General features: G+C 37.9%; 1 protein-coding gene and 1 long non-coding RNA gene across 2 annotated transcripts in view; both read right to left on the reverse strand.

Moving 5' to 3' along the window:
* GAP43 (growth associated protein 43) overlaps nucleotides 1-26,854 on the reverse strand; it is a gene marked incomplete at its 5' end in the record, with an annotated part of 97,596 nt that overhangs the window by 67,210 nt on the left and 3,532 nt on the right.
* LOC134760987 (uncharacterized) lies at nucleotides 27-26,854 on the reverse strand. Its single transcript, XR_010139136.1, has 2 exons — nucleotides 23,403-26,854; nucleotides 27-22,768 (listed from the first exon to the last, which is right to left on the reverse strand). It is a non-coding gene; the product is annotated as an uncharacterized LOC134760987 (long non-coding RNA).

Below are 26,854 nucleotides of genomic sequence, written 5' to 3' on the forward strand. Positions count from 1 at the left end.
TGGAGACCAATATTTCCTCTCTACTCTTGATCCATGTATTGTAGAAAACATTCATTAGGGCTATTTTTTTTTTTTTTAATTTCAGATGTTAAGTATCTGAAAAGTGATACATGAATCTATCTTTCATAGGAAAATTCATTAAACATGAACAAGGCAAAGTGTTATTTTTAATATAATAGCAATATCTACATTTGGATGGAATTATTCAAACTCTAGGGCCAGTGCAGAGTGGGGACTTCAGAGATAAGGCCCAGAGGCAAGATTAGAAAACCTAACATACAGCCAGGATTAAGAAGCATGTGGCATGTCTCTAAACAAGGGATTTGAACTAGATGGTCAAGTCTTTTTCAACTCATTAATTCTAAGAATCTGTAAACTTAGTCTTGGGAGAAATAAAAGTTTTAGGAGGTGCAGGTTACCCTTGGTGAAATAGTGGTATTTCACCCCGCCACACAAAGTGGGGGTAGACACCATTCTTCAAAAACTTTTTCTAGTCTCCTTTGACATTGGAAAAATTACCTTTTTATTTATTTTATTTTATTTTTAAGACAGAGTCTCACTCTGTCACCCAGGCTGGAGTGCAGTGGCAAGATCTCAACTCACCACAACCTCCGCCTCCTAGGTTCAAGTGCTTTTTGTGCTTCAGCCTCCCAAGTAGCTGGGATTACAGGCATGCACCACCACACCCAGCTAATTTTTTTGTAATTTTAGTAGAGGCAGGGTTTCACCATGTTGGCAAAGCTGATCTTGAACTCCTGACTTCAAGTTATGTGCACCCCTCAGCCTCCCAAAGTGCTGGGATTACAGGTATGAGCCACCGCGCCTAGCCCAGTACCTCATATTTTGGGCAAAAAAGGCAAAAATTTATATGCCCTATTGTCAGTATTCTCCCAGATGAGGTATAGAAACCCAGTCTTGAAGTTTTAGCTCTGCCTTCCCTCTCATTTGAGTGTCTGCTTAGTCTAACCTGACTAGATCCTTCAACTTGCCTCATAATTTCTTTGGCTGGTAACTTCCTCTTTCAGAAGTTCTGAATAGCAGAACACATTCAGTTGCAGAGGTATATAAAATTGTACAGAATCCACTGTTAATAAATTACAGAAATTCTCCTGTCAGTACATTTAGTAGCTACTATTTTGTCTCAAGATGGTGGTCTGAACCAAAATTACACTTCATATCTATTCATTTTCATCAAAATCTGTCAACTCTTTCAAAAATTACCACAGTGAGAAGTATATGCAAAATATTAGGAACTTAGCTGAAACATCTTAATAAAAATCATTTATTGAACACTGCATAGGAGGCTGGGTGCAGAGGCTCATGCCTGTAGTCCCAGTGCTTTGTGAGGCAGGGGTGGGAGGATCAGTTGAACTTAGGAGTTTGAGACCAGCCTGGGCAAGAGCGAGAACCCGTCTCTACAAAAAAGTTTTTAAAAATTAGCTGGGCATGGTGGCACGTGCCTGTAGTCTCAGTCACTCGGGAAGCTGAAGTGGGAGAATTGCTTGATCCCAGAAGTTGAGGGTGTGCTGAGTTATGATGGTGCCACCACTGCACTTAAGCCTGGACAACAGAGCAAGACTCAACAGAGCAAGACTCTATCACAAAAAAAAAAAAAAAAAAAAGAATGTTGGATAACAATCATCAGAAATACAGGAATACAGAGATGTAGAAAATACAGTTCTTTCCCTCAAAATAATTACTGTTTAAATATGATAACAACAAATGAAATAATTAAATAAATAATACAAAAGATAATATCTTCAGAATTAAATGAGCGGTACAGTTTATTTGTGGAGAATTCAAAGGGAAAGATGGATTTTGGGGAAAGGTGATGGACTCAGTTTCAATGGTAAAGGTTTGGAAGGAACTAGTAAACAACTAGAAGCATCTTAGTACAGGAAATATACACTTGAGTGTCTTTTATGAGAAGGTGATAGTTGAAGCTATGAAGGTGGAAGAAAATTCTAACTAAGAGAATTAAAAATAAAAGATCAGAAAAACTAAGATCATGTTTTTATATCACCGCTATCTAGAAGACAGAGGAGAAAGTAAAACCAGCTTAGAGGAGGAGAGTAACAATTGAAGAGGGCCAGAACAGGGGCCAAGAATAGAGAGGATCCTAAGAAGCGGTGTTCAGCACAGTCAATGCGAAAATGTTAAGTGAAGGCTGAGAAAGGTCTTTACAAATGCAAATTACAAGGCCACCAAGGACCTCAGGGAAAGCAATTTTAGAACAGTGCAGGAGGGAGAGAAGAACAGATTACATGTGTTTAAGAAAAGCGTGGGCCAGATAAAAATGGAGGAAATTACTATATTCTTTTGAGGTGTTTATCAGAAAAAGGAAATAGAGAAACTACAACCTTCTGTTTCCGTGTTGGTAAATAAAATGGAATGCAGCAAGAGAAAAGAAAAATATAGAAATGTACATATGAACTGAGTTTAGGATAGATTTTTTCTCTTGATGCCAAGGTTAGGCATCAAATGAGGGTTCAAAGTTGACTCCCTCTCATCCTAGATAACTGGTAGTAAAATTTATCTTGCCAAATGAACAAAAAAATTCATGCAACAAATTGAAAACAAATGATATACTTTTCAAACACTAACTTAACTTTTCAAACAACAGGTCTTCCGTATGTGCAATGAGTGTGCATGGATGTGTGTGTGTGAGAGAAAGAGGGAGAGAGACTTGACTTCATTTAGCAAGACACTCATAATGTTGCAGAATCCCGCCTCCCGTGACCATGCTTCATTTACTGAGGGCCTGCTGGCATATGGGTTCCAAATAATAAAAGGTTTCTCAGTGTGACAGAATTGGATTTTACTTTCTTTATTATTATTATCATTTTTTTTTTCCAGACAGGGTCTCTCCCAGAGTGGAGTGCAATGGTACAATCACAGCTCACTGTGACCTCCATCTCCTGGGTTTAAACAATCCTCCCACCTCAGCCTCCCAAGTAGCTGGGACTACAGAGGCATGCCACAATGGCCAGCTAATTTTTTTATTTTTATTTTTTTGTAGAGACAAGGTCTCGCTATTGAGGCTGGTATGGAACTCCTGGGCTCAAAAAAATCCTCCCACCTTGGCCTTCCAAAGTGCTGAGATTACAGGCATGAGCCACCATGCCTGACCAGATTTTACTTTCCTCCACACACTTTTTCCTTCCCCTTTAATTTTTAGAAGGAGTAAGACTAGAGTAAAAAAAGACTAGTGTATGATTTTAAAAGACTAGAGTATGATTTTAAAAATCATAGTTATATATCAAAGTTATGCTATTAGAGATGGTTAGGTTAGCAAGAAAGCGCCTGTGGATCTTCCACATGTGCAGATTCTAGTGCTGACTAGTGTCTGCAGATTCTAGCGCTGAGTCTCTAGGGTAGAGCTCAGTGCAATGCACAGAACCATAAAGATCTAATGTCCCACCTCAAGTCAAGGATGGAAGTGGGACTGGGGAGAAGGAGGAACAGAGAAATAGGAGATGGTATGGGAGGGAAAGAGAAAAGAAAGGGGGCTCACAGAGAGAAGGGGATCCCAGATGGCTGCCCGAAATAAACTCTTAATGGACTGAAAGGTAATTCAGTAGAAAAAATACACAGTTTACATTCTTCTGAAACTTAATGTGTGCACATAATCAGTACTGAGGTTTTCTTTTGGGTTGTGGATATACTATAATGTCCTCGCTGATATTTTGGACCTATCTAAGAGCTTATGCCGGTGTATACTGGGATAAGTTGCACTCTTTACCATAGAAATACACCCAGTGAAGGGAGCCCTGTGAGGGATGTGAAGAGAAAAATAACCACAGGTTGAGAGACAATGTAGCTTCCTGCTACGTTCCTAAATTAGTCAGCGTTTTCAAGATGGCTCCACCTCCAACAAGGCACTCACTCCTGGACGTTTGCAAGCATCATAATCGTCTGAGGACCTTGTGAATGAAGTGTCTGCTCCAGAGATCATTTTAGAAACCTTCTCCAGGTGACACCATGTCAGGTGATCCATAGAACACTTGGGAAAATGCTGTCTAATTCATTCCTGTCAGTTAGTAAACTCCCCTGAAGGTTTTTGCTTTCCCATTTTTACTCTGAACAGCCAACCAAAGTTCTTCACTGAGGGAAAAAAAGAGGGGAGGGTTTCAGGGTTTCAGGATTTTCTTTTCTTTTCTTTTTCTTTCTTTTTTTTTTTTTTAGAGACAGGATCTCACTATATTGCTCAGACTGGTCTTGAACTCCTGGCCTCAAGCAATTCTCCTGCTTCACCCTACTGAGTAGCTGGGATTAAAGGTGGGAGTCATCACATGCAGCATCAAAATTCAGGATTTTGACAGGATCCCCTGAATATAAACCATCCCATTTCAATACATTTCTTGTCCTCTTCTTTTTCCTTTCTGTTTCAAAGCTGTATCATTTCTCCATAAGGAACTCTGCTGAGATCTAAACATTTGAACTTATCGCTTCTTTACTGTCACATTGATTTCTTCTGTTACCCTTTCAGTCTTCCCTTCTCTATTATTCCCTCTACTTTAAAACAGGTTTCTCCCTACCTTGAAAAATAGCACCTTTTTATTACAGTCTCATTTCTCTTTCTCCATTCGACACTGTTATGGTTTGAATGTCTGTGTCTTTTCAAAATTCAAGTTGAAACTTAATCCCTAATGCAATAGTATTAAGAGATGGGGCCTTTCGGAGGTGATTAGGTCAAGAGGTCTCAGCAAGTGTCCTCATAAAAAGGCTTGAGAAAGTGAATTTATTCTTTGTTGCCCTTCTGCCATGTGAGGATGCAACAGTAAAGCACCATCTTGGAGACAGAGACCAGGCCTTTACTAGACACCAAACCTGCCGGCGCCTGGATCAGTGTACAGAATTGTGAGAAATAAATTTGTATTACTAATAACCAATCTGTGATTTTTTTTTGTAGCAGCAGGGATTGACTGAGAGAAATACTGAATTTCTAGATTTGTGGTCTATGCCAGTTATCTGTATTTCTTCTACTTCAATCTTCTTCTAAGCCTTTAAACTCTGGCTTTCATCCTCACTACTCTACTAAACTACCCACTCGGAGATTATCAATGGTCTCTTTATTCCTATATTCAATGGTCTGTTCTCCATTGTCATCCTTCTTAATCACTCTGATTTAATAGTACTGACCATTTATTTTAGAGCTTTCTTTTTGTTGGCTTCCCTGATCCCATATGCTTTTACTAACTGCTCTTTCTTTTTCTCTGAATGAAGTATCTTCTGCCATTGAAGGGTGAGTAAGCCCTTATCTCAGCTCTTTTCTTTCTAACCCTTCCTCAACTAATGCCATGAAGATGAATAAGCTCTCAATCAGCCTTTGAGTCATGTGCCCCCTGTACCTTCTGCGTCCACTTCTGGACCTTCAATTAGTGATTTCTTTCTGGGTGTTTTCCTCATGCTGGCCATGCTGGAAATAAAAATCATTGTCTTCCTCACCAAATCAGTTCTTCCTTTTATCAGTTCTGCCAATAGCCCATCCAGTCCAGTAAATCTAAGCTAGAAATCTTATAATCATATTTATTTCTCCACACATCATAGGGCAAGTTAGGGGGATTCTCCTGGCTTATAGGATGTAGTGGGTTTGAAATAGGACAATGGAGTTCAATGCTGAAGATGGTGTCCAAAGCTAGAGAACAGAGCAGGAGAAAGAGCCCAGTGGACAGAGGAGTCCCAGTCTCAGAGGCGAGGACAGCATATCAGATAGGGTCTACCTGAAGGAGTCAGAAGCAGAAAAGAAGGTTGAGGTATACAGCCAGCAGTCCAAGAATTAGGGAAATAAAAATGGAATGCAAGTAGATCTGCAGAAGGGCCCAGAGTATTGCGTAAAAGAAGGACTACTTCCATGATGAGCCTTGTCACACTGTCACACAGCCTAGACTACAAAACAACTGGTTAGCCAAATTGAAAGGGTCATGGACCACATGTATTGGCAGAGACTTTTCTTCATGTGTCATAGGCACTGAAAATGACCCATTTTTCTTCAAAAAGTCTGCAATTCATTTTACATTTAAATTTCAATTATGAACACTCTAGTCCATGGTTTTATTTTCTCTTCTATATACATGTTTCAAATGATAACCTCTTAACTTGTTTCCTGCCTCCAGTCTTCCATGCACTCCTGCATGCACAGGTGCCATAAATGCTTTTTACATCACTTTGCTCCCCTAGCCAAAAGCTGCTAATGGCACAAAGTTCTTGCCCTATCAGGCCGTTTTGTTTGTTTGTTTTTTTTTTTTGGCTATGGTTTATCTTACAGGCTCATTTTCCCTCCCCTCTAATTCTTACCATCAAACAGTCTCCACTATTTTTTAGGATGGTCCCCTCAAGGCTCCATGACCATGCCCCATGTTATCCCACTTCTCTGGAATGCCTTCTACTCTCCCTTCATACTGGGCACTCTCCTAGTTTTTTCCCTCTTTAAAGCTTTCAGTTTCCCCTGCCTCCTCCTGTGAGTCCTGAGCTCTTATAGTACTTGTATATTTTAATTACAAACTGCCTTGTTTTGTTATTTTTGTGAGTGTTATTCCTTAATTTGTACTTATTTCTTAAATATCAACCTTCTTTCTTCTCTGTTTTAGTTCCCACTGCTATTAAAAAACAAAATAAACATAAACTGGGTAACAGTAGTTAACAAGAGAAATTTATTTCTCACCATTCCAGAGGATGGGAAGTGCAAGATCGAAGTGCTGGCAGATTTGGTGTCTAGTGAGGGCCTGCCTTCTGTATAATAGACCGAGCCTTCTCATGTTCTTACATGGCAGAAGGGTCAAGGAAGCTCTATGGGGTCTCTTTAAAAGGGCACTAATCCCATTCATGAGGGCTTCACTCTCATGACCTAATCACCTTCCAAAGGCCACACCTCCTACTACTATCTCAGTGATAGTAATCCCAGATGTAATCCTCAGATGAGGATTTCAACAGAGGAAATGTGAGGGGAACTAACATTCAAATCATAGCACCCTCCTTGTTGGTGGGGTTTGTATCCCTCTGCCCCCATCACAATGTCCCATACTACCTCTAATAGACTTTGGTTCATTGTAGGGGTTCAGGAAATACATGTTGGTTGTTTAGTTTCCTGAAAAGAGATACTTAATATATAAGGTGGAGTGAGAAGAGGGTTTCTGACACATCTTTTATATTAAGACTCATTTGCAATATGGTACCAAATCGCAAATGAGTCTTAATAGAGAGGTCTCTTGTGGTTGGGGTCCATTCTAATTATGTCTTCTCCATAAGAAAAGACAATCTACTAACTTAGAGCACTGTAAATATTTCTGAGGGTTTATATTTAATTCAAGATATCCGAAGGGCTTTCCCTCTTTTGTCTCAGGTTACTTCTGCTTTCCTCTATTTCTTCAGTATGATTTGAAGTTCTCTCTCTTTTTCTCTTTCATTAGAGCCCTTCTGAACCCCCACCTATCCTATTAGGCAATATTGCCTATTAGGCAATTATCCCTGAATCCTTGCCATATCAACAAGATGAACTGTGCAAAGTTTAAATGCTATAATCTTGAGGTCTTATTCTTCAGCTACTATCCTTGACCAAAAGGCACTGGGTAATTGAGCCTTTCTGGGATCCAATAAATAGAAAAAAATTTCTAGCACAGTAGTAATTAGTTGTATAAGCAAAGCAAACCTAGGAAATGACAGCTTTGGAAGTTTCCACTGTGCATATAAACAGTTGGCATAGGCAGAGTTGCTTGCAGGAAAAGAAATCTTTATAGGTCACAAATGTTGGACAGATTGGTGGCCTAGGCCAGACAATCTGTTTATCTAAGGCTGACTTACCCTTGGCACTGAGTTTCTGGATCCTGACAGTGAAAGAATAATAGGAGATTCTTAGATCATGGTTTAAGAATAATCTTGGCAAGAGGCATAATCCAATATGGTTTAGTTATAGGAGTATATTTTAAATTTTAAAACTTAGTCCAACACTTAATTTTTAAAAATTATTACTAAATCAAAGTTCCGATAAGTGACAATTGGCCATTATCTTAAACCCAAACTAGAAATCTAAAAAATCCCAAAAATTCCGGAGTTAAGAGTTTGGTGTCTGCATATGTTTGCATGCTACTTTACTTTTTATTTTATGAGACCTTGAAATGCCTTACATCTTGCCACAGCCAATGATGAAAAGCCTTAAGAAATATTTTTCTGGGGATATTTCTAAGCATTTTACAAATATAGCTATTTCATTTTAACTCTTAAGATTTATTCCAATGCTTGATTTGTGTATGCAAACAAAACTAAACTGAGTTAAGTTTTCATTCAATAAAAAGAAAAAGTGTTCTAAAATATATTAAGGGGTTTGGGGACTTTTAGATCATTTTTGGGTTTTTTTTTGTCACCAAGATACTAGTATTTACTAGGTTACAAATATGAAATTTTAGTATTTTGCTTCCATCTCTGGATAAGCATAGAGAATGACCAGGTACAGTGAAGTTTGACAGAAGCCAAAACAAGAAGATAAGGTGAAAGAGTTCGCTAAGTTAACTGTTCAGCACTTCCACTCTGATCCTTCCTTGGTCTCTACATCTGACTTTTTGAATAATGAGGGGTAAAGAAGAGTTGGTTGGGCCTCACTACTTTAAGTGAAGGCTAATTTTCTTTTACTCACTTGAGGAGTGTTGTATTAAGTGAGTAGCATCAACACAAAAAATATTGGACATACTGCACCAAAGCCTGAACTCCAACCTAGCAAGGATGTCGCGGAAAATAATTAATGAATCCTGTAAAGGGAATAGACATATCTGATTCATATATTTACCCTATATGCTTTAATTTATAGTGGCACTAAATAAAGATTTCCTAATGAATAAATGAATAACTCATAGATAAGATGCCTTCTAAATTTCTTCTAACTCTTGAGATACCATGAAAGCAATAGATGATCTATTGATAAACAAAAATGATATAGGGGCCAACAATACATACACTTTAAAGTTGTTTCTCCGTGGAGAAAGATAAAAGATTGAATAGCTTCTTTAGGCTCCCTGCCTCAACAAGATTGTTAGATGGATTCAGACATGCTGAAGTTACCTTACATTAGCAGAGCTATGACCTCACTTCTATCTGGAATAAAACCTCTGATGATCCAGCTTTGAGAATGCCAGGGGCATTGGGTTTTGATTTGAGATCAGGTTATAACCACAGAACCCAGTGTCTGACATTGTGCCACTTGCCATTATACATTTTATCCTTCAATTCCCACAAATCAAATTTTCTTCTGGAATGTTTTCAGAGATTCATTTTTTTAAATTTCTCTATTTATAAATCACTGATGCTGAGAAAAGAAATATGCAGCATTTTAGCTACAACCACAACTGTGCAGATTCACAGCATACTCAGTAACCATAAAGGATTTTTCTTTTTGCCTTGAAACTTAAATCTTTTCTAGAAGATCTTGCTATTTTTATCTTGGAATGTTTTTGCCATGTTGACTCTTTGAAGATTAACTGGGAATGCAAATAGGGTGTGGAATGGATGCTCTGTCTTATTCAGTGCTTACAATGCTTCATGGTGACTGACTTATTGCTACAGGTTTGTTATCCTTTTATCAACCAGTGTTTGAACTCCTCCCACTCTCACCCATTCATCACCCTGATAGTCCTGTCCAAAAACTATCAGGTAAAATACAATAATCACTCAAAGCCAGATGGTGCCAGTGGCAAAGCAAGCATTTCCCCTACAGTGCCTGCAATAAATAAATAAATAATACCGTTACACTTGACAATTTAATAAGTATAAATTTACCACAGCAGGACAATCCTCCCCAAATATTTAAACAATTAAAATATAAAAGGAGAAATAAATAGGCATTTTGTAGTGGTGAGCAGGACCAAATTCTTCTTTCATCACTCTTGGGAAATCCGCTACATCACATACCTTAGACTGACAGCTAGGTTGAAAGAAATATATGGGTTACTGCTGGTTCAGATTAAGGAACAGCAATCAGGAAGGACGTGGGGGCAGGTGGAAATGGATGCATTAGCTGTAGCACGTGTTTAGCTTATTATTACTTCTGAATATAATTTAAGTGCATTCATGTATTCATTCAATAAATATTTGTTGAGTACCTGATATGTACCAGGCACTGTACTAGGTTCCAGGAAATATAAGTCACCAAAAGAGTAATGGAGCCCTCATGGAGTTTACATACCACTGGTGCCAGCAGATTATAATAAGTATCTTGAGTAGATACAAGGGCTAGAGAAAATAAAATGAAAGAGAACAAAAGGGGACAGATAAAGAGTGTTAGGGTGGGGTGCCATTTTACATAGGGTAATGAGAGAATTCCTTGATAAGATGTAAACAGGTGAGTTTGAGTAGAATCCGGAAGAGGTAAGGAAGCTACTCATGTGAATATGTTGCAACAAAGTATTTTAGGCAGACAGAACAGTGAGTGCAAATCTCCCAGGCTATTGCAATAATCCAGGTGAAAAATGTTAGCAGCTTGCTCCTGATTTCTGACTACAGGGTTACATCAGTAAGATTTTTCAGCGCAAGCAATAGAACCTGAAATGGATTAGGATAATATCAGAGAGCTCACAGTATTAATGGCAAGGCTAGAGAAACAGTCTCAAAAATTAGGCAGGAACCAAGTGAAAGTGGACCCAGGAAACACAGTCAAGGCAAAACCACCAACTGATTAGAGCATGGGTCTGTAGATACCATAGCCACAGATCGTGGATACCACCATCACTGAGGATAATTGGTAATTGCCATTGCATCTTTTTTTTTTTTTTTAATTATCATCTTTACGTCATTCCTTGAAGATAAAAAGTGACTGAGTCTAGGTATTGAGATGTCTACATTTCAGCTCCTTGCAAATGATGAGCCTCTCTGGTTTCTAAGTAGAGGCAGCTTGAAATTTTTATTCAAACTTTATTAGCCACAACTGTAAGATAAGGCTACATCTCTGAGTTCTAAGACTGCAAGAAACAATGTATATTAGCATTAAAGAGTGTTGAGAGCATAGGACATGCAAAGTTTAAGTCAGTGGCATTAATAACTCATTTCTCAGTTAATCAATTGTATTTTCATTGAACTTCAGGTGTGTATGCATGCATTCACACAAACACACACATATACCCCTAAAATCCAGAAACCTGTCCTTTAAGAATCACCACAAAAAGCTATTTAGATATATGATTCACTTAATGTAGATAAAATATCGTCATCAACAACAGCATCAACAATAACAAGTAATAACTAACGTTAAATGCTTACTATGTGGCAGGCATAGTTATAAATATTAACATATTTAATTCTTAAAAATCTTTTGGAGTTGTGGTACTTAAGTCTTTAGATCTATGGATGTTCTGTTATTTACAAAATTTATCCCCCAAACCTCCAAGGCTTGTTGATAGTCGCATCTATACAAGAAGAAACATTAGTGTAAGCCTATACTGGGAAATATTCTTGAACAATTAGGAAAATACTACCTGAGATTAAGTAAAATTATTTAAGAGCACATTCTAGAATACAGACTTTTAAATTGACACACATATGTCTACCACACTACACTATGAGCTAATTTAGGGTAAAGAGTGTTTCTTTTAAAAAAAATTCTGTATTTCCAGTACCCAGCATAGTTCTTGGCTCATGGTAGATTATTAATAAATGTTTTTTGAATGAATAAAGGATTGTAATGTAATATTAGAGGAGATATTGTGTCTAAAATTGGTCTTGATGATAAAGCCTAATTGAAAAATAAGATGAGTAAGAGTCAAAAGGTGGAAAACAAAAAAATAACTTCTAAGTCTTCATTTGTAAAAGAGCCCTGTTTACTCCTGAATCACATAAATGCTGAGTTAACTTTAGAAAATTTAGGCATATGTACATCTAGAAATTGGGAGTATGGTCTTCTTTCACCCCTCTGAAAAGAGTAGCACTGACATGGGAAGAAATTCCATCTTAGCCCTTTCGAGTTGAATGGCCTTGAGCATAGAACCTACTAACATCTGCACCATGAAGGATTGGCTGTAGATCAGTGTTTCAAAATCTGCTCCCCAGGCTTCAACAGGGGGTTTCAGAGGAGACAGGAGGGAGCTGACCAGACAGATCTCTGGACCACCAAACTCTGCTTCAGCCGCAACAACATCTTTTTATCTGTTTTACATTCTTGGATTCTGAGAAATATTTCAATCTGGGTCAAAAAGATGCTGTGGTTAAATAAATACAAGATAAAAGAAAAACAAACTAGGTAATTCCTAAGCTCTCTTTAGCTCTACTAGTCAATGATAATTATCACCATCAGGTACAAAGACAAAGAAGGTGACAACTTTTCCTTGGGAGCTTGAATAAAAATTTAGTAGCTTTAACTGTGGACCCAGTATGTGCAAGCATTGCATAGTGCCTTGTATAATCTAAAACAGAGGAAATCTCAGGAATGAGCCTTTTAGCAGTCTCTAGGGAAACAGGAAAGCACCGTGTGTGTGTGTGTGTGTGTGTGTATGTATGTATAATATATGCACAAAACATATAAATGCACTCTTTCTCTCTCTATATATAGTGTGTGTGTGTATATATATATATATGCACACCCCATGTGTGTATGTATACACACACACACATACTTCTATGTGTGTATGTATACACACACACATACTCCTATGTGTGTATGTACACACATACACGTGCATGCACACACATAGACAATATGAGAAAATGGGAGTTGCTAAGGAGGTTACTATAGTGAATGCCATATGGAACCAGATAGGGAATGAGGAAATGTTTAAAATGATTTTATGAAGGTGATTTTTCAACAGAATTTTTGAAGGCAGAATGTGGTTTGGTAGAATGGAGGAAAAAACATTTCAGGGCCAAGTGTGGTAGCTCTCACCTGTAATCCCAGCACTTTGGAAGGCCAAGGCAGGAGGATTGCTTGAGCCCAAGAGCTCGAGACCAGCCTGGGCAACATAGTAAAACCTCATTTAAAACAAACAAACAAACAAAAAAAATGGAATAAAGCAAGAAAGGGATAGAGAAAGAGAAATAGAAGAAAGAAGGAGGAAGGGAGGGAGGAGGAAAGAAAGAAAGAAAGAAAAGAAAGAAAGAGAAAGAAAGAAAAAGAGAAAGAAAGAATTTCACGTGGAGAAAATAGTACCAGTTTTATTGTTAGGTGGTAATAAAAGCTCATACATAGGGAGAGCGCCCAGTAAACGTCATTATTCCTTAATCTAATCTCCGATTTTTTTGTGCCAACATAGACCTGACCTCTTGACCCTTCACTGGAATCCAAGGGAAACCCCTTTCTTAGTTCCAGAGAATTTGGAAGAAATTTGGTTTAATCAGAGTAACCCAGACTTGTTGGGTATTCTTGGAATGTCATATAATTACTGGCAATTTGAATTTACAGTGGGCTGACACTGCAGTGTCTCTGGGTGTACATCAATTGAGGAGTCCAGAGCCTTGAGGTGGAAATGGTTTTCCACTCTGTCAACATATAGTTTTGTTGAGAAAACAGCCTAATAGAAAAGCCTGTGAAAACTGGAAGCAAAGGAATATATGACCAGATAAGAGGAATAGCAAATGAATTATCTTCTAGAAAAGGCTCTAAGTGGTTTTACCCATGATGGTGGGTCTCTCAAAATTCTACCATATCCCACCAAATCAATGTCTTCAATACTGAATACTTGCCTGTCTTACCTGCTTTCTTGGCAACCCAAACTACTCATGCATCTTCTTCACCTTCGACATAATTAGAAATTTTAAAGTACAATGGAAAAAAAGTGACATATTTTTTCAGCTAAAGTGTACTTCATCTTGCTTTCCTTATGATCATCCATTCTCTAAACAGAAAAATTATATTCTTTTGGTCCTTCCTAAATTTTATTTTTGAGTGAACACTATCGCAACCTACAAGTGAGATGTATTTCCAAAGTTTATTTTCCAAGTTACCAGTTTGAAACTTAGACTAACATTTCCTGAAAAAAATAAATCCAAGAGAGTGTTTAAGTTTCCCATCTAGACCCCAAAGAGATATATTTAATTTCTATGTTATTTAGCTTCACTTCAAAAAGATCTAGCTACCTAATGTTCGTGGACCATTCTTTTCCCTTGTTGATTCTCTTAAATATTCTAGCAAAGGGAACAGATTTAATTGGAGATATTTTTCCCTCACCAGAATTATAAGGGGAAGCCCATTCCTTCCCAGATCTGTCCCCCAGGAATTATATTTTGTGTGTAGGAGATATAAGTTAGGGTTGAGAAGTCATTGATTTTCTGGCCGTTTGTACTTTTATTTCCCTTTAGGAAAATCTACTAGTATTTTTCCTTTGTTTATTGGTTTGGGGATAGATACAATAACATCAGACAGATGGATACTTCCCCCATAATAAAGGGGGACAAGAAAAAATAGCAACAACTAAGCGTTATTGTACATAGTTTTTTAACTAGAGAAGAGACAGTGTACATGTAACTATAAATTATATTATTGACAAAGGGGAAGATCTAAAACCTCACCAGGATTCCTGTGGGAGGAGTATCAGAAGATACAAGCTTTAGATGTGAGGAAAGGCTAACTGTTCAGCACCAAGCTTAGGAAGCAGAATAATTGACTAAAATGATATAGCTGTATATTTTACAGTAAGTACTCATCCTTAGCCCAGATATTAAGAAATTTATAGTGTCAAGGATGGCTATCTTTCTGACTATACTAAAGTATCTCTCTATAAAATGGTGACCGTTATTTGCTGAAGCAACCAGCTGGTATCACTTGGGTGAAATCCAAGTCTGTATGGTCTTAGCTCTGTGTGAAATATCTATTAGCTGCCCAATTATGGACTGTGCCAGAAGTGAACAGTTTCCATGACTGATCATTGTAAGCTGGCCAACCTTTGCCTTAGTCCTAACCAAATTTTGCCATCTCATACTACTCACTGGACACTGGTATTTGTTCATTTTATAGGCTGCACTTATTCAACTCAAATTTAGTGAGAAACCATAGTGTGCAAAGCATTCAACTAGATCTATACATGGACATAACTCCTACCTGAAAGGAGCTCCTGGTATAGCAAAAGAGATAGACATATACATGAATACGTATAATAAAGTCTATTGAATGTTGTAATACAGGTATGTACTAGACATAAGACACAAAACGAAGAATAATTGTATTAGGCTGGAGGATCAGAGAGTCTCCATAAAGAAGAAAATAACTGTAGCCACGTATTTCCTGTTTATTATCACGGAAATAAACAGGAAATGTGTCATGTAGAAAAGGAGAGGAAGGAAGACTACAGACAAAAGGAACAGTGTTTAGAAAAGGAGAAAGGATGAAATAATATGGGACATTCCATGAAATAACACAACTGCAATAGAGTCTGGGATGTGAAGGGGGTGGGTTTTAAAGCTTGAAGAGATAGGCAGTGACCAGAATATTGAAAAGTAAATACTTTAAAAAAAAATCAGATTGAGAGCATCCCAAAAAGATTAAAAAAAAAAAAAAAAAGTGTGATGTGTTAGAGAGTGACTTGGACACCACTCAGATGGAAAGGCTTCTCAAGTAAAGAGCCAGAGAAAGAGTATTCTGTGCACAGGGAGCAACACATGCAAAGGCCTTGAAGTGTGAACATGTTTTATATGTTTTAAAAACTAAAAAGAGGCCAACAGACTTGGTGACCAAGAGGCCCATGGTTGTTAAGCAGAAACTAAAAAAGAAGGCAAAGCCTGGATAATGTAGGATTTCTTAGGCCTTGTATTAAGTTTGGTTTTGATTCTAAGTGGAATGGGATGCTATCAAAGATTTTTAAATAGGGGACATACACAATCTTATGGACACTTTTCAAAAGACCACTCTGCTGCTGAGGGAAGGATTGTAAAGGGTTGAGGGTAGAAGAAGGTGATTATAGGGGGAGAGTATTGCATTAGTCTCCATGAAAAATGGCTGGGTTAGAGCTGACTGGAGATGGAGTGGATAGAGTCAAGACATATTTCTTTCTTTTGTTTATTTATATTTTTACTATGCCCTCATAGTATGAGGCATATTTTTGAGAGGAGAAAATATGCCTCCTCTCATAATATGAGAGGCATATGAATGACATATTTTTGAGAGGAGGAAAGAAAGGAAGGAATGAAAAGGTTTTTTATTTGTTTGGTTTTTACTTATAGAAACCAGAGAAAGAACAGTAGCATCCAATGAAAAAAAGAAGATATAAGGGTTCTGTTTCTGAATTACATGACTGGATAAGAAAGGGGAAGAGATTTGGGAACAAGACATGGTGACTTACTTTTAAGACCTGTTGAGATTGGGGTTCCTGCAGGTCAGCAAAATATTTCTAGTAGACAGTAAGATACAAAGCTCTAGAGCCGAGGAAGTAGGTTTGGATGGAGAGCCTGGAGAATTTGAGATTCACTAGTCCAAGTGAGACTTATGGGCACAAATTAGATTATTCACGGAACTTGTGTTGAGTAAGAACATGCAAGTATAAGGACAAAACACTGAATAACACCAACTTTTCAGAGGTTGGTAGAAAAGAGAAGCCAAGATGGGAAAAAAGTGCAACCAAAGGTGTAGGTGGGAAAAGCCAGCAGAATCAAGTGTTATGAAAGCCAAGAAAATAAAGAGATTCAAGAAGCAAGGTATGTTTCATGATGTCAAATGTCCCAGAGAGGCAATGCAAGATAGTTCCACCTGTCTTTCTGAGAAATTATTTGGCTTGTACATTCCCTTAGAGTCTAATACAGAGCTTATCACAGAGTAGATACAATATGTGTTTCTTGAGTCATGCACTGTACTGGATATCTTACCCTTAAAGAGTTTGCAAACTACTTGGGAGAATCAGGTACATAAAAACGCAAACGGGTGGTTAAGGCTCTGTTTGATGAATGCCAAAGCAAGGGGACAGGTAGTATGTGGTGCAAAAGATCTAAGAGGCAGAACAGGTCATGGAGAACTGTGTTAGTCAGGAAAGCCCTCACAAATGAGATAAGTCTTGATTCAGGGCCCAGAGTTTAGGCGAGATTGAGCTAGGCCCAAAAGGGGACTTTTCAAGTAGTGGCAGTAACAACGAATAAAAGTATAGGAAACTTAATACTTAAATGTATACTAAGTCTGGGTGGGACAGAATATCCAAGTAAAAGAGGCATTTTGCTATAGAACATGTTTGTTAAAAGTTGGAAAGCCTTAGAGATGATTTCATTCAATACTTACGTTTTACGTAAAAGGAAATGACAACTGAGAGAGACTAAATTTATTTAAATTCACAAGCCTAGTCAGTGCCAGAGCCACTAGGAGATAAGACAAGAGTAGGAAATTGGTAATAGATCCTAAGGAGCCTTGAAACACAACCATAAGTAAATAAATTAGAATTAACCTTGTAAACAAAGAGAAACCATTGAAATTTGGGGAAAGCAGGGATTAAACATAAGATTAGCCAGCAGACAATATGTAGAGAATTGTGGTAACTGTCCAGCCTTTTTTCACCTGGAGTTTCTCATCTGAACCACAGAACACGAAAATGAGTGACTATTTTCTCTTCTTCTAAGGATGGTATATAACAGGTACCCATCTAGATGCACAAGAGAGGGATTAACTCATTACATACATATGGACATTAGGGTCTTAGGGCTTTAAGGGTTGGGTTTGGCTCTCTTCTGGAATGCTGGTTAAGAAAGGCTGGCAGAAGATGAAAAGAGCATATGTGAAATACATTACAAAATGAATTTGGTAACTGATAGTATGACTTTTATAAGAGAAGGAGAGTAATCAATTATTTCTGTTATGAGCTGGGAAACTGAGAATGTGCTGGGATCTCTAAAAGATATTGTTAAGAGTAGGGGAGTATAAAGTCTAATTTGCAAAGAAGATAATTAGTTCAACATGACACTTTTTGAGGGAACCACAAAAAGTAAAAGGAAAAATAATATTTTTAATATTTGGAGACCTTGAACAATGGAAAGTTAATTTTCCTATTGGTATTCTTATGGTTTGATTCTTTACAGATGGAGTTTTACTATATACCCAAGTTGAGCAAAAGTAACAATTTTGGTAAGATATGATTAATAAAATAGACTTAAGTGTGTACACAAACCAATCAGTCTCCAATGACACGGGAATGATAATGCAGGAGAACGGTAGAAGCTTGCAGGAAAACAGTTCATTGCTGAAAGATTTGGTCTAGCATAAGATATGGCAACAACCATGACAACAAAATTGGCAGTCCTCTTTTTAGCTAAGAATCAATAGTTTCGTTCCACTAAGTGAAGATAAAAACTGAATTGGGTCCTAAGTTTGGTTATGCATATTTAAGCATACTAGTGCTCACACTTATTTATTTTTTTTTTCATACCTAGTCTTGCAGAATACTTCTTGGATTCTTTTCTGAATACTGTTTATCTTGGGCTTATTGTGTTTTCCAGATGATGTTCAGAAGTGAGGTCTGAGCCATCTGTGGTCATTAATGATCCCATGACAGTTTTTACTAGAAGGTTATGGCCCAATTCCAAAATGAGTAATTTTATTTTATAACTCTAGTCTCCTTCTCCCTTTTCAATTATAGAAATCCTCATTTCCTCCTCCATACTGGTTTCACTCAAGAGGTGTAAGGTACAAAGTTTAAGATGGAAGAAAGAATGTGTAAGCAAGGAAGTCTTGTCCTTAGGTTTTCTATACAGTTCTCCAGTTAATTGTCCATCATTATGGATGCACAAATCTGGCTGAGTTATCAAAAAACTATCACCTTGCATCTTTCAACCAAAGGCAATCAAAGCCCTGAGGCACACTGAATTAAGAGGATTATCGTGAAAGACTTTTTCAAATGAATATTTAATACCAACCTGAGTTCTCCAGAGTAACTTTCCCAGGTGATAGAGAAAACAATTTCCTTCTCTTTCATTAGGATAAACAAGTCCTTGAGAGTTAAGGAAATATTGCAGATGTTGCATTTCAGGAAAAAAAATGATGTTTGAATAGATCAAACTCCCAGTTTGGATTTTACTGAAGAAAGAATTGGTGTTTTTTAAGTAAGACAATATCATTCTCCCTTATGAAGTCTGTTATTCCTTCCCGCCTCTCAAATAAAATAATACTTTTTAAAATTGATTTAAGGATCGAAATGCAATGTCCATGCAAAATATAACTCAATGCTTATTCCTTTCCCCACTGGAATGTCAGTAAGAGTCTGGACAACCAAAGTGGGCTACCCTCAGTACAACATGGACCTATAAATCTAACTGCAAGTTAATTATTTGGAAACTGGGGAATTTTTATTTTTTATTTATTTATTTATTTTGAGACGGAGTCTCACTCTGTCGCCCAGGCTGGAGTGCGGTGGTGTGATCACAGCTCACTGCAGCCTATACCTCCTAGGCTGAAGAGATCCTTCCTCATCAGCCTTCAGAGTAGTTGGGACTACAGGTATGCACCACCACACCCAGCTAATTTTTTTATTTTTTGTAGAAACAAGGTCTCACTATGTTTCCCAGGCTGGTCTTGAACTCCTGAGTAATCTTCCAGCTTCATCCTCCCGAATTTCTGGGATTACAAGCATGAGCCACCATATCCAGTCAATTTTTTTCTTTCTTTCCTTTTTAGGTAAATAATGAGACAATTGCCTCTATCAAAATTTGTGTAGACCTGTAGAATAAATCCCTTGGAAACAGCTATTATAGGAACTAGTTTGGCCATTAAGAGGAATTTAATTCTCAGCTTATATTCCAAGCAGGTAAATTGGTTCCGGAATCAAAGCAAAGTAAGAATAGGAAGAGGATATGCATCCTCACAGGTTCCAGTCAAGCCTAGTTATGCTGACTAAGAAGTTCTGCAGCCACTTAAGAAAAGCAACCAATTTCTGAGTTTGCTTAACCTTTGGAGATCATTTTGTCTATTTTTTTTCTTTGCTTCATCTAGCTCTTTTATCTAGTCATTAATGAAAGGATATTAGGGTCTTCCCAACTTCCATTTAAAAATAACATTTTTGAATATTATTGGAACTGGAATTATAAATAATGGATGTAAGGCTAATTACCAATATTCCACATTTAGAGCAAATATTTTACAAAGTGCCAATTTGCTAAAAATAGATAAATGTGGTTATTATTGCTGGAATTAATTCAAGAACGTTCAAAATGAGATGACTAATGTCAAGGAGTAGCATTTCGGTAATATAAATCCAATTGAGCTGTTTTACACCCATTATTGTCCAATCTTTTTGCAGGAACTAGATCTTACAACCTGAAAAAGAGACGTTAGAGCGAAGCTATACCATTCCAAATTAGCAAGAATATATGGTAGCTAGTATTGCTTCTAGACAGGTGGCACCTGCCAGAGGTAAGCCTCAGGAGGATGGTGAAAACCCAGTGTCTGTCATCTCCACACTGAAACCAGTATGGAGATTTGCTCTGACCTTTCTTTTTTAGGTGTATAAGCTCGTAGGTTCAGTTATCTGTGTGGTTACTACTTCCTTTTAGAGCCATCAGTGATAATAACCCTACCAATAATATGTAATACAGACAAAATTGAAAATAACCAAAAGGAAAAATGAATGGTCCACCACATTTGAGATAAGTTCCTCCTGACTCGGGTAGCTAACCCACATGTGGACTATGTGGACATATAGGTATATATGCAGGAGACTAATTCTCAACCAACTTACCCTCTCACTAGATTTACAAGTGTGGGCTTACCAAAATTGTCTCTAACCTATGTCACCCAGCCCTTTTTCCAGTCAGAGATATTGGCCCTGTGGCAGTTGCTAGGTGACCCAAGCAGGACCAATAAAATTCATTCATCCTCATTCTCTCTCTCTCTGTCTCTCTCCCTCTGTCTGTCTCTCCCTTTGTCTGTCTCTCTCTTATCTCTTTCTCTCTCATCATTTAAAATTTGAATTGTACCTGGGATTATTAATAACTGAGTCTTTTTTGATGCAGAGCCCCAGAAAGAGTTTATGAATTCCTGTTATTGAAATTCTACTGTAGTTCCCATAGGCTTCATTGTTCAACTTACTAATTTCATATGATCGCTACTTTTTTTTTTCGAATAAATTCCTTTTATAGACTCTTAAAGTTGGTTTTGGATACTTGTTCCCAATCAAAAAACCCATATATAATAGAAGTGGTGTGTTCTGAGGCAGAAGAAGAAAAAACAGGGAGAAAGGGATGTGGCTAGAGTGAAAGATTAAAGGTGATACTCACCATTAACCAACTATAAATATAATTTAAAAAATCATTATTTCCTTCTGGACACCAGTTTATTTTCAAATTTCTAGCTAACACACCTTTCTATTGCAGTCTACATGAGCCTTTTGTATAAAAGTATTTTGGCAAAATATGTACGATACTAATTTTTTTATGCTAAACTTTTGGCTTCTAGGAAAAATAGGATTTCTTAGAACTAATTTGATCCAGTTATTATGCTTTAAAGTATTTCTAAATGTTATCCATATGTTTAAAAACTCAGTTTCTTTGGTTTGTAGAATTCTGTGCTTATAGGAAAATCTGATAAATTTTGTTGTTTTAAATTGGTAATTTATCCCAGTCATACCCAGGGACACAGAAGAACTATAATGTCCTTTGTGGACATCTTGAGGGCTCAAAAGATTATGGCATTTAGAGTTGAGTCTGGAAAGGTTTAGGATTACATATCACCTCTCTAATCAAGGTTTATTCCTGTTGTATTGAGGAGCCCTGAAGTCAAGTTGTGGAAATGGTGATCAAGTGATCATCTTTGAAATGTGCTTCCCCCAACCAAACTGTATCTACATTTTCAGTCTCCCAACCAGCCCTGCATTTTCTCTCCACTCTTCTGCCTGACTGGGCCCTCATGTGATGGATGTGAGCACAGCATGCCTGGCCATCTTAGTGCTGAGAACCCAGTTTGGAGGTGAAGTGGGGGTGGGTATAGAGGGGGAGGCAGCAAACTTAGCAAATGGAGAAGAAAAGAGATCTAAATGTGAGGAAAAGACTAAAACAGAAAAAGATAAAAAGAAAAACAGTGGGTATTTCTAATGCATTTGAAGTGATCCTTGGGTCTTATAACACTTTGAATATTGGCTTATCTAAATTCTGTCACTGAAGTTTTCAAAGGAAATAATAAAGAGATACTATGTTCCCATCCATTAGCATGGTTAATATTTACTCTGAGCCAGGCACGGTGGCTCATGCCTGTAATCCCAACATTTTGAGAGGCCGAGGTGGGTGGATCACTTGAGCTAAGGAGTTCAAGACCAGCCTGGGCAACACGGTGAAACCTTGTCTCTACTAAAAATACAAAAGTGAGCCAGGCATGGTGGCATGCAACTGTAGTCCCAGCTACTTGAGAGGCTGAGACAGGAGAATTGCTTGAACCTGGGAGGCGGAGGTTGCAGTGAGTCGAGATCACACCACTGCACTCCAGTCTGGATGACAGCAAGACTCCATCTCAAAAAAAAAAAAAAAAAAAAAAAAAATTTACTCTGTAGAGTATGGGAATCAGGTGGAAATGGGGAATGTGTGTATTCTATACAGAGAGCAAGAGTACTTCTTGTTTGCTTAGAGCCATGAATACTTTAGTGCTCGATCTATGAAATTCCTTAATTAATAATACTTACATTTCAAAAACACATTGTTTGCAAAACACTTATTGTTATCTCTTTATTTGAGACTCACACCAACCTAATTTTTAAAAAAAAGGTAAGACAGGATTTGGAGGTTCTTTTTATGTACCCACTACACAGATGAATAGACTAGGCTCAGAAAGGTTAAATTACTTACCCAACATCACATGACAAGCAATTGGCAGAACCAGGTCTAGAACCCAGGGAAAGGGTTTATTCCACTACAAAGACATGAAACAGGACATTAAACAAACAACATCTAAGAAAATAAGATCTGTAAATAATTAAGGATAGGAAATCTGGAAGATCACATTCCCATGCTAAACCTGAATGAAATGACTGCAAGTGTGTCTCTCTGATCTAAGCAGACAGGAGAGGGAATTGAATTTTGACTACATCCACCTTGTGAGGGGGACCAATAGAGCTGAGCTTGCATTTACACAAAGCCCGCGCTGAATAAGTAATCAGAAATGGTCGTCTGTCCCAAAACATCTCCCCTAATGACCCATCATGATGCTCCCTCCCTTCCTACATTTATTACTTCAACAAATATTTATTGAGAATCTAAGATGTGCCAGACATAGCTTAAAATACCTGTTTTGTCTATAAATACTTTTTAGAAAGCTTGAAGAAACACACTTTTTCTTAAAGTTCTCCTTCCGTAGCCTCACCCACTAAACACTAGCATGAACTGGTATTACTTAATCAGAAAAACTCTACCTGGGTCTGACAGGAGAAAATAATAGAAAAACTCAATGCCAAAGAGATTGGGAGCAGTAAGCAAGATATCAAGTGAGGGTATGGCAATTGACAAATACTGCTGAACCTTACCAGTTGAAGACAAACTTCACTTACAAATTATTTAGTCTTTCTGCTGTTCTCAAGGACATGCCAATTCAGTCAGAGAAAATACACTGCTTAGCGTCTGGCAAGAGTGTTCTCATGGAAAACAGTGGTTGCAATTTGTTCCATGCTGGGCACGATAGGCCTACTTCAGAACTCAAGTCCCTTCAGTCTATTTAAACCTAAGAAAAATCCAATTCATCTGACATTAACATTCATTTAACAGTCATTTGAGGGACTACTTACCATTCACCCTCCCTATACCTCCAATCATGATTTCTCTTTGTGAAATATTATTATGTGTATAGTTCACAGGGAAGAAAAGAAATCCAAATGAAGGTAAAATTAATTTTTGAGCACACACACCTAAGCACAGGCCAGCACTACATGCATTTAAAGAAAAAAATATTGCTAGTCTTAGTTGATTTATTCCATGGATCACACAGATTGATTTACGGTCTATTTGTAATAGTTGTGAAGCAAAGCAGTGAGTGCAAGCACTTGGAGCCTCAAAGGAAGGGCACGTGAAGATCCAGGGTTGTGGTAACCAGAGAGGGTGGGGCTGTAATGCTGGTTGTTGGATGAGGAGGACATGGAGGGGAGATAGTGCCAGCTATGAGAGTTCAGAGAAATACAGTCTATAAATGGGTTCATTTTGTGGCTGCTTTTATTAAAAACTGATGGCTCTCATGTCTATAAGTGAATAACAAGAATCACTGATGATCAGTTCCACTTTAAAATTTCATGCCAAGACATTTTTTAAAAAATCTCCTAGTGATTCTATCCATTTAGATATGCTACAGCCTGTGAAAAGACTATAAACCTGGTTCCATATTTATTTAGCAAACAGATTATTCAAGGTTAACATGAGTTATTTTATGTACCAAGTATTATGGTAGAGATAAAACAAGAATTATGTTTTCATCCTTTTCCCCAAGAAGCTCACAGTGTGGACACCAGTATGTGAAAAAATAAATGTCAAATAGTGCAATAAGTGATAATAGAGATAGTACAAAATACAGCACAGGCAAAAAGAAGGTAGAAGAAAACTTAATTAGGAAGGTTAAGAATGGCTTCAAAGAGCTAACTCTTGCAGGGAAACTGGGAATATTTCAGGCTGAGAGGAAGGGTAACGTGGGCAGAGAGTGGAGTACAAGCGAAGGCACCAAGGCCTGAAATCTTGGCATGGTGTCATCAGGTAAAAAAAAAAAAGCAGGGGGGTTGTTGGAGTTTGGCACTAGAAAAGCAGGCAAAACTAGCTTATGTCGTTCATGCTGAAGAGTTTATATTTTAACAAAGAAAATAACAAAACCAGATTTGCATTTTGTAAAGATACCTGTGGTGTTATTTGCAAGGTAAACTAAAGAACAATGTGGTGGTAGAACTCCACATAGAAAGTTACTGCTTTTGTCCAGATGAGTAGTCATAAAATGTCTGAGCCAGGTTATTTATATAAACAGGGTAGAAAAGCAGAGGATTTATTCAATCTTTTAAACAAGAATCAAAGAATCAAAGGATTTAGAAACTGGATATGCGAGTTGAAATAAAATACATTCAGGATTACTCTCAGGTTCCTAGAGCTCTGAGGCTGGATGGACAGTATCAGAGCAATAAGTGTAGGGAGGCAGATCAAGTGTGATACACAACAGAAGACACTGAGTTGGGTTTTGTACCTAACAAACTTGAGTGTCTCTGAAATGAATCACTTAGACCAAGATAACTATGGATCAGAAGCTGAAAACAGACATCTGATCTACAGATCTGGAAATCACGCAGGTAGCTAAAGATTTGGACGTGGATGACCTGATGAGATCACCTAGGATTAGTGAGTCAAACGAGAAGAATGGAATGAATGAAGATTATGATCCAGGAGATCATAGATTTGGGGAGGTGGGTGAAGAGAGCAAGAGAAGCCTATTAAGAGACTGAGCAGGGTCTTATCTGAGAGGGAGAATAAGGAGAGCTATTAATATCATGCAGACCCAGTAAGGGGACAGTTTCAGGAACAGGGATTGACAACAACACAAAATGCCAAAGAGACATCAAATAAGATGTAAAATGAAGGGTCACTGGATGTCGCACCCTTTCAGAATATGTTTTTCAGTGAAATTATGAAAACCAAAGCCAAATTAAACTAGATGGAATAGTGAATGAGGAGTGAAGAAGAGGAGAAAATGAGGGTGGAGAGTACTTGGAACTTTGTTCTAAAGGGAGAGTGAGACAGAGAACTATAGAGATGGGGACATAGAGTCAGGAGAGGATCTTTTAAGATAGATGAGGCAAAAGCATATTCATAAGCTGTAAGGAAAGGAGCCAGTGCAGCACAAGAAGATGAAATCTCAAGAAAGAGCAGGGCATGAGGGAGTGGAGTTCTGGGGAAAACACGGGGGGAGGAGCAAGAGCACAAGCAGAAGGCTCAACTAAGACTAGAAGGAACTCATCTCTAACAGGGAAAGGTAGACATAGCAGGCACTAGATCATCCTGCAGAACTGGGGTCTCTAAGACAAGCCTCAAATTGCAAAACTTGGGGAGAATAAAAATTTCTTATATTGATCTTTATTTTCACATCAAGTATGTTTAAGCCCTACAAAAATCCTTAAGGTAAGCAAAGTGTTCATTTGTGCGTGGTTTTTGGTTTTTACTCTTCATTCTACAGAAGGAAACTGAAGCCCAAGGTGATGTGATTCATTCAAGATCACAGTCAGTAAGTGGCCTGCACTAAGGACTCACAGTATAATAATCTTCCCAACACTTCTGAAACTGTTATGAAGATTTAATTACAAAGGTACAAAAGCCACCTGACCACACTTCAGAAATTCAAAAGGGAGAATTCCCGCATGAAATCACTTCTTTGGTTTGCAACAGCCACTGCTTGGTTGCCCTAATGCCTTTATTAATACTAATAGGGAAGTGAATAGTTAAATGCTGCTGTACCCTCTCTTGAAATGACCTGGTTATACGCATTCTTTGAACTATTAATAGAGGAAGACATGTCTTACTTTATCAGTATGATTGGTTAATATATATGCTCTATTCTTGCCTGAAAGAACCCCAGTACCCCTCCTTATGGGGCCAGGTAAAAGTCTGAAGTCTGTGGATTAATTCAGCCCCAGGCATAACACTGGCAATTTCACTATGACAGAGGCAAAGGAGACCCCAAGCCACTCTCCCTCTCAGTGAACAGGAGTACTGCCCTTTAGCATGAAACATCAAAGGAGGTTTCTGTAGTTTTGCCAGCTCAGCAAGAAAGAAAATTAACTCTGCATTTTCTTATTCCAGTTGCCTCAGCATGGGTTGGTAGGGGAGGGGGTGGGGAAGAGAGTTACACAGACTCTGTCAGCAGGAGAGATCAGGGCTCATTGTGTATGCGCCCTGGCATGGGTTAGAAGGAATTATAGAGTCACCAGAAATGAACACTTTCTAGACTCACCATGAATTTTCTAAGGTTCTCTGCAAGTCCAGA

Source organism: Pongo abelii, chromosome 2 (assembly GCF_028885655.2).
Source record: "Pongo abelii isolate AG06213 chromosome 2, NHGRI_mPonAbe1-v2.0_pri, whole genome shotgun sequence".
Classification (NCBI taxonomy): Eukaryota; Metazoa; Chordata; class Mammalia; order Primates; family Hominidae; genus Pongo; species Pongo abelii.